The following is a 7,170-nucleotide window of genomic DNA, read 5'->3' on the forward strand; positions in this document are numbered from 1 at the left end:
GCACCTTTTCCTGCTCAGTGTCTAGGTTATTAATAGCTAGACTCAGGCATCAGATCAGAGGACATTGAATTTGTTTATCAGCTGCTCGTTTGCATAATATGCCTCCACATGATTCCCTGAAAAGTTGGTTAAGTATACGCACTTATTGGGTTGAGAACCTGGTTTTAAACAATGAATAATCTTAAACCAAATGGGTAAATGAACAGCATGCCTAGAAAACAGCGAATCATACACTTCACTATCTACCTTCACACATCAAATAAGAAAGGTGTCATTCATTTTATCTCTATACATATACTTTAAAACAGAACTTTACTTCCTATGCTGTAACTTAAACACAAAAATTCCCCGGTGGTGGAAAGCTGATTCTCTCTTCGGACAGTAAAATACAATCCAAACTTCTCTGTAGTTTTACTGAGTTTCCTTGATCAATTTTAAAGGTTGACATGAAATCAATTATTCTGTCCCTGTGTGTTCTCTAAGCTAATGCCTGTGGAGATTGAAATATCCTTGGCATGATGATCCAATACTTGTTATATTTGATCCTGCCTAGTAACAAAGGTAGGATCCTCTTGTTTTGATAGCTCAGCTAGATCAGTTCAAGGATCAGTAAGTCTTAGTCATAGAGAGAGAGAGATAGTCAGGAGCAGGTGAAGAAGCTACATGCAGCTAAAGTGCTGCTGTTAGTTTTGAGAAGCTGTGTTGGCGGGCTCCAAGTGTGAGATTTCAGTAGAAATCCTGTAGAGGTGAAAAGGCAGTAGAAGGTCAGTGACTCTGTGCTGCGGGCCGTTGGGTCAAAGGTAATCCTTTGGAGCAGTGGTGTTCTGCTTGTTGTTGCTGAAGAGAAAGTTGTGCCTGTGAGTTGGTGCTGGAGTGCAGACTCGGGAATCCAGGGGAAAGTAGTGTGTAATAGGTACTATGTAAATGCAAGTTTCTTGTTGAAACCCTGATACTTAGGGCAACATTGGAAAGCATTTTCTGGAGCTGGGTGTGAGAACAGGTGATGATATATTTCAGGCTTGTTACAATGGAATTATTTCCAGGACTCTTTATCAACGTTTTGTTGTGCTGCTAAATGATTTAGTGAGAGCCCAAAGCCATTAGAAATGGCTGGAGATAAAGATATGCATTTCTGCATTGGTGCTGGCACCTCCAATGATATTAAGGAAAACAATCTCTGCTAGTGGATCAGAGGTAGCACTGTCACCTCAGTCCTGAGCTAGTGTTGCTACTGCAGCAACAGATGGTGAAAACTATGACAATGCTGTTTGATAAAAGAATAATTAGAAGTTTTAGATTAAGAAAGACCTTATGTTCATTTGATTTTAGAATACCAACTCGATCTTTAGCTCATTACAGAATCTAACAGTTTCTTAAGTTTGAAGTATAAATCCACTTTTCTTAATAACCACATACAGCTATTGATCATCTTTTGGGTAAGAAAATTTGTCAGTGTTATGAACGAGAGAGAGAGAGAGAGAGAGAGACAGGCAATCTGTACCTATTTTTCTTACTAACTATCCGTAAGCAGAGGGTGTTTTGGATTTGAATTGTGTAATTCAATTTACTAATAACCTGCAGCAAACTTGCCTTATGATTAACTCAGAAGGTTAATTTATTTCACATTGAAAAGCCGGAGGAAGAGTGTTTGCAACTTCCCACTCCATTACACACGCACAAATACAAACACACACACACACACACCACACACATGCACACACACACACACAGTAAAGCAGGGGCACGGGGATTAAAAAAAGGAGTTTTACAATTATGGATAATAACAGTACAAGAACCACAGAGATGAATATTAGTTCACGTGATTTCCAAAGTCCAGAGTCAGAGCCCAATGAGGAATTCTTTCACATAGGAGTTCGAGTTCAGCTGGCTGAAGACCGGAGTTGTAGAACTCGCTTCATACATGGTGCTGATACCGCAAGATGAAGTAGGTACACAGAGACTGGGTTGGTTCTGCAGGTGATGATAAGAAATCTTAGGGCAGACGCAGGCTTGAAGATTAGGCTAGTGTTCTGCCTGGGGGGCTGTTTCTTGGTGGTCCACAGCCACTGGTCAGATTAAAGATGGAATGTTAAAATTGTCCAAAGAGGCCAGAGGCTTGGGTCATATGACATATCACAGTAATAGTTAATTGTAGCTTAATAATCAGTTTATTTGCATTGTTCCTCCTTAGGAGAGAGACAAAATAGTTATTAGCATCTCTCTCTCATGATAGTTCTGGTCGGGGGAGCCAGTTCATCTGCATTTCCTCTGCTTTCACTGATTACAAGGGGTCTGTACAACGAAGTGTGAGATTCCACAGGCTGAATGAAGAATTATTTTGTTCTTGTACCTCCTAGTGGTAGCTGCCAGAACAAAGGGCCAACCCTGTGGTCATGTGACTTGTAATAGCCATTCTTTTTGGTTCAGCAGAAAATCCATTAAAAAAATAACAATAAGAATAAAGTTTTGAACATACAGCATTGGATTTTTTTTCATGTCATAGGAACCCAACACTAGGCTAGCCTTTCTGAACTTGGAAACTTTACTCTCTTAACCTTTTGCCCTATAACCCCTGAAAGTATTCATCCTGATTTGCTTTATCCCATTAACTATCTTCTCTGCCTCAATGATGACCACTCTAAGAAGTCAGTTTTAGAGGCTGGCGGGATTATTAATTTTTTTCATCTCTCCCCAGCACAACTTCAGTACTATGTGTAGTACAGTTATCTTCATTGTAGGACACGTCTGGGCATTTTTTCACATTGCCAGGTAGATACCAGTGTTGTAGCTGTACTGGAACAGCTTGGAATATTTACAGGAGTGTGATGGAATACTCTCCATTTGCCTGGATGAACGCAGTGCCAACTCTCAAGAAGCTCGACAGCAGCACAGACAATGCAGCCTGTTTGATCAACACCCATCTGCCACTGCCTTCACCACCTGTGCACCATTGCTGCAGTCTCTCTACAAGAGGCACTGCAGCAACTCACCAAGGCTGCAGTGAGGTGTATCTCACCCAGAGTACTATAGAGCTTTAGTATGACATCTAAGGCTTTCTACTCAGCTCTAAAAGGTATACCCTAGGATTCAGTTCACTATTTATTGCTGTGTCATGTTGCTTGGGCACAATGATACAGATTCATAAAATTTCTTGGCAGTAGGCAGTGAAGTTAGTTGGCATTATGTTTAAAGGTAAATGCACTAATCAAGGAACCAAAGTTTAATGTGTTGAATAATTCTTGGCTACCATTTACAATGCTAACTATGAAAATGCCTGTACGTACTTTTTCAGAGTTCAGGCATTGTATTAACAATTAGGAATTTAATATTGCATAATAAACCAAAGATGCTAGCTAAGTATACAACCAGTATGTGTTCAGCTTGGAAAGCTTTTGATTGGTTGATATTTGCAAGTGAACAGAGTTGCGTCAGGATGAACACATTAGAACAGCTTCAGATGTAAGTGGAGACCAAGAATGATAGTTGTCCAGGGGAAAGATGTAATCAGTTGGCAACTTGGTGATATTTCCTGATGTAGAAGGTATGTTTTGTAATGAGGATGATTAAATTGCTTCATAGAAAAAGAGCTGTCTCTCGGCTTTCCTTCCTTCTAATGAATCCCAAGAGTTTCATAAGTTACGTGTAGCAGAAGATACAAGGTTTTATTTTTACTTGAGGACTGAAGACATCACTAGGAAGGCCAGCATTTGTTGCCCATCCCTAATTGCCCCTGAGAATGTGGTGGCGAGCTGCCTTTGTGAAACACAGCGTCTGTGTGGTGTAGGTATACCCACTGTACTGTTAGGGAAGGATTCCAGGATTTTGATCAAGCAACAATGAAGGGACTGGGTTACAGTTACAAGTCAGGAAGGTGTGTAACTTGGAGGGGAACCTGTCGCTGGTGGTATTCCCATGCACCTGTTGCCCTTTTTTTCCAGGCGATAGAGATCATGGGCTTGGAAAATGCTGTCGAAGAAGCCGTGTGAGTTGCTGCAGTGCATCTTGTAGATGGTACAGACTGCAGCCATGGTGCACAGGTAGTGAAGGGAGTGACTATTTAAAGTGGTGGATGGAATGTTTATCAAGCAGGCTGCATTGTTTGTGGTGCTGTCAAGCTTCTTGAGAGTTGGCACTGCATTCACCTAGGCAAATGGAGAGTATTCCATCAAACTCCTGACTTGTGCCTTGTAGATGTTCCAACCTGGTACAGGACAGCTACAACACTGGCATTTACCCGGCAGAGTGGAAAATTACCCAGGTATGTCCTGTACACAAAAAGCAGGACAAATCAAACCTGGCCAATTACCGCCACATCAGTCTACTCTCGATCATCAGTAAAGTGATGAAAAAGGTCAGCAACAGTGCTATCAAACAGCACTTGCTTAGCAATAACCTGCTCACTGACCCTTAGTTTGGGTTCTGCCGGGGTCACTCAGCTCCTGAAGTCATTACAGCCTTGGTTCAAACATGGATAGAAGAGTTGAACTCCAGAAGTGAGGTGAGAGTGACTGCCCTTGACATCAAGGCAGCATTTGACTGAGTGTGGCATCAAGGAGCCCTAGCAAAATTGAAGTCAATGGGAATCGGGGGTAAACTCTCCGTCGGTTGTAGTCACACTGAGCACAAAGGGAGATGGGCCTGAATTTTTTGGTTGTTGGGAGCACATGACCAGTGGGCCTTGGAGCGGCCGGGAAATGGACCGTCAAACATGATCAGCCCCAGATTGCGATTTCACGCTGGCTGGCCAATTAACGGTCAGCCAAAGTGAGACACGCACTGAAAAGCTTAGTCCTGCCAGGGTGGGGGCAAGTAGAGGGCTGGCAATGACATCACTACAGGTGTGGGTGAGCACTGCAAGAGAGTTCCCTGGAGACAGACAACTGCCTCAGGGAGCTGCAAACTTGCAAATAATGAATTAAAGCTATAAAAAACTGCAATAAAATGTCCATGCATCACACTCAAGTATCTGAAAGCATGCCTCATTAAAATGCTGTCCCCAGGTAATTATTTTTATTTTATTTCCTAACAGAGATTTCATCCCGCCCTTGGATGAGGTTTCATGAAAAATGCAAAGCCCGTCCAGCCAATTCGCCTGTCCATTGACCATAAGGTTGGACAGGCCACGAGAAATTGCAGGCAATTGCGCCATTATTGGGCTTAATTGCCCTCATAATTATCAGCGAATGCACTTTCGACTTTTGAATGTGCCTGCTGAGCGAAATATCGTGCTGGTGCGTGATGATGACGTTGGGACATTTGCCCAACATCATCTTGCGCGATTTCACCCCTGATTGGGTCAGGTGCCCGCCTGCCCATGGGATGTAACATTCTGCCCATGGGTGTGGTTGTTGCAGGCCAATCATCTCAGTTCCAGACCATTACTGCAGGAGTTCCTCAGGGTAATGTCCTCAGCCCAACCATCTTCAGCTGTTTCATCAATGACTTTCCTTCCATCATAAAGGTCAGAAGTGGGGATGTTCGCTGATGATTGCACAATGTTCAGCACTATTTGCGACTCCTCAGATACTGAAGCAGTCACTGTCCAAATGCAACAAGACCTGGACAATATCCAGGTTTGGTCTGACAAGTGCCAATTAACATTCATGCCACACACGTGCCAGGCATTGGCCATTCAATGGCATTTCTGTTGCTGAATACCCCACTATCAACATCCTGGTGGTTACCATTGACCAGAAACTAAACTGGACTATCCATATAAATACTGTGGCTACAAGGCCAGGTCAGGGGCTAGGAATCCTAGGGCAAGTAACTCACCTCCTGACTCCCCAAAGCCTGCCCACCAGCTACAAGGCTCAAGTCAGGAGTGTGATGAAATACTCACCACTTGCTTGGATGAGTGCGGCTTCAACAACAATCAAGAAGCTTGACACCATCCAGAACAAAGCATCCTGCTTGATTGGCGCCCCTTCCACAAACATTCACTCTCCCCACCACCGACACACAGTGGCAGCAGTGTGTCCCATCTACAAGATGCAACACAGGAACTCACCGTGGTTCCTTAGACAGCACCTTCCCAACCCACAACCACCACCATCTAGAAGGGCACATGGGAACACTACCATCTGCATGTTCCCCTCCAAGCCACACACCATCCTGACTTGGAACTATACTGCCATTCCTTCACCATTGCTTGGTCGAAATCCTGGAACTCCATCCCTGACAGCACTTTGGGTGCAACTATTCCATATGGACTGCAGCGGTTCAAGAAGGTAGCTCACCATCACCTTCTCCAGGGCAATTAGGAATGGGCAATAAATTCTGACCTAGTCAGTGACGCACACACCCTATGAATGAATAAAAAAACATGGTGGAAAGGCTTTTGGGAGTCAGGAGGTGAGTCACTTGCTATAGAATATCCAGGCTCTGTAGCCACAGAATTCATATTACTGATGCAATTAAATTCCTGGTCAATGGTGACCCCCAGGATATTGATGGTGTGGTGGACAGCGATGATAACGCAGCTGAATGACAAAGTCAGGTGGTTACATATTCTTTTGTTGGTGATCGCCATTGCCTGGCATTTATTTGACATTTATCAGTCCAAGCCTGAACATTGTCGTGATCATGTTGCATGTGGGCTTGACTGCTTCATTATCTGAGAAGTTGCAGATGGAACTTAACAATCAACTGTATACATCAGAACTTCTGTCCTTATAATGAAGAGATGGTCATTGATAAAGTACCTTCTGATGGTTGGGCCTAAAGGAGACTGCCCTGTAGAACTCCTGCAGTGATGTCCTGGGGCTGAGTTGATTGGCCTGTAACAATGACAGCCATTTTCCTTTGTACTAGGTATGATTCCAGGAGTGGAGAGTTTTCTCCTCATTCCTATTGGCTTCAATTTTACTAGGGCCCCTTAGTGACCAACTTGGTTAAATGTTACCATGATGGCCATGACTCTCATTATGGTCAGACCTAGGGTGGTAGAATGGGGGAGTCATTTTGCCCATCCTCACATTGTTATAACAACATCATATTAAAAAAAAACAGCTGGATATCCACTTGAAGTGATGTGTCCTACTGGGCTACTTGACAAAGCACTGGAAAGTGGGATTGGCTGGATGACTCTTTCTTGGGCTGGCATAGACACAACACGTTCGGCTCTCCAAATTTTCCTATCCTTCCTGCAACATGCTTGCCATTACCTGG

Source organism: Carcharodon carcharias, chromosome 23 (genome assembly GCF_017639515.1).
Source record: "Carcharodon carcharias isolate sCarCar2 chromosome 23, sCarCar2.pri, whole genome shotgun sequence".
NCBI lineage: Eukaryota > Metazoa > Chordata > Chondrichthyes > Lamniformes > Lamnidae > Carcharodon > Carcharodon carcharias.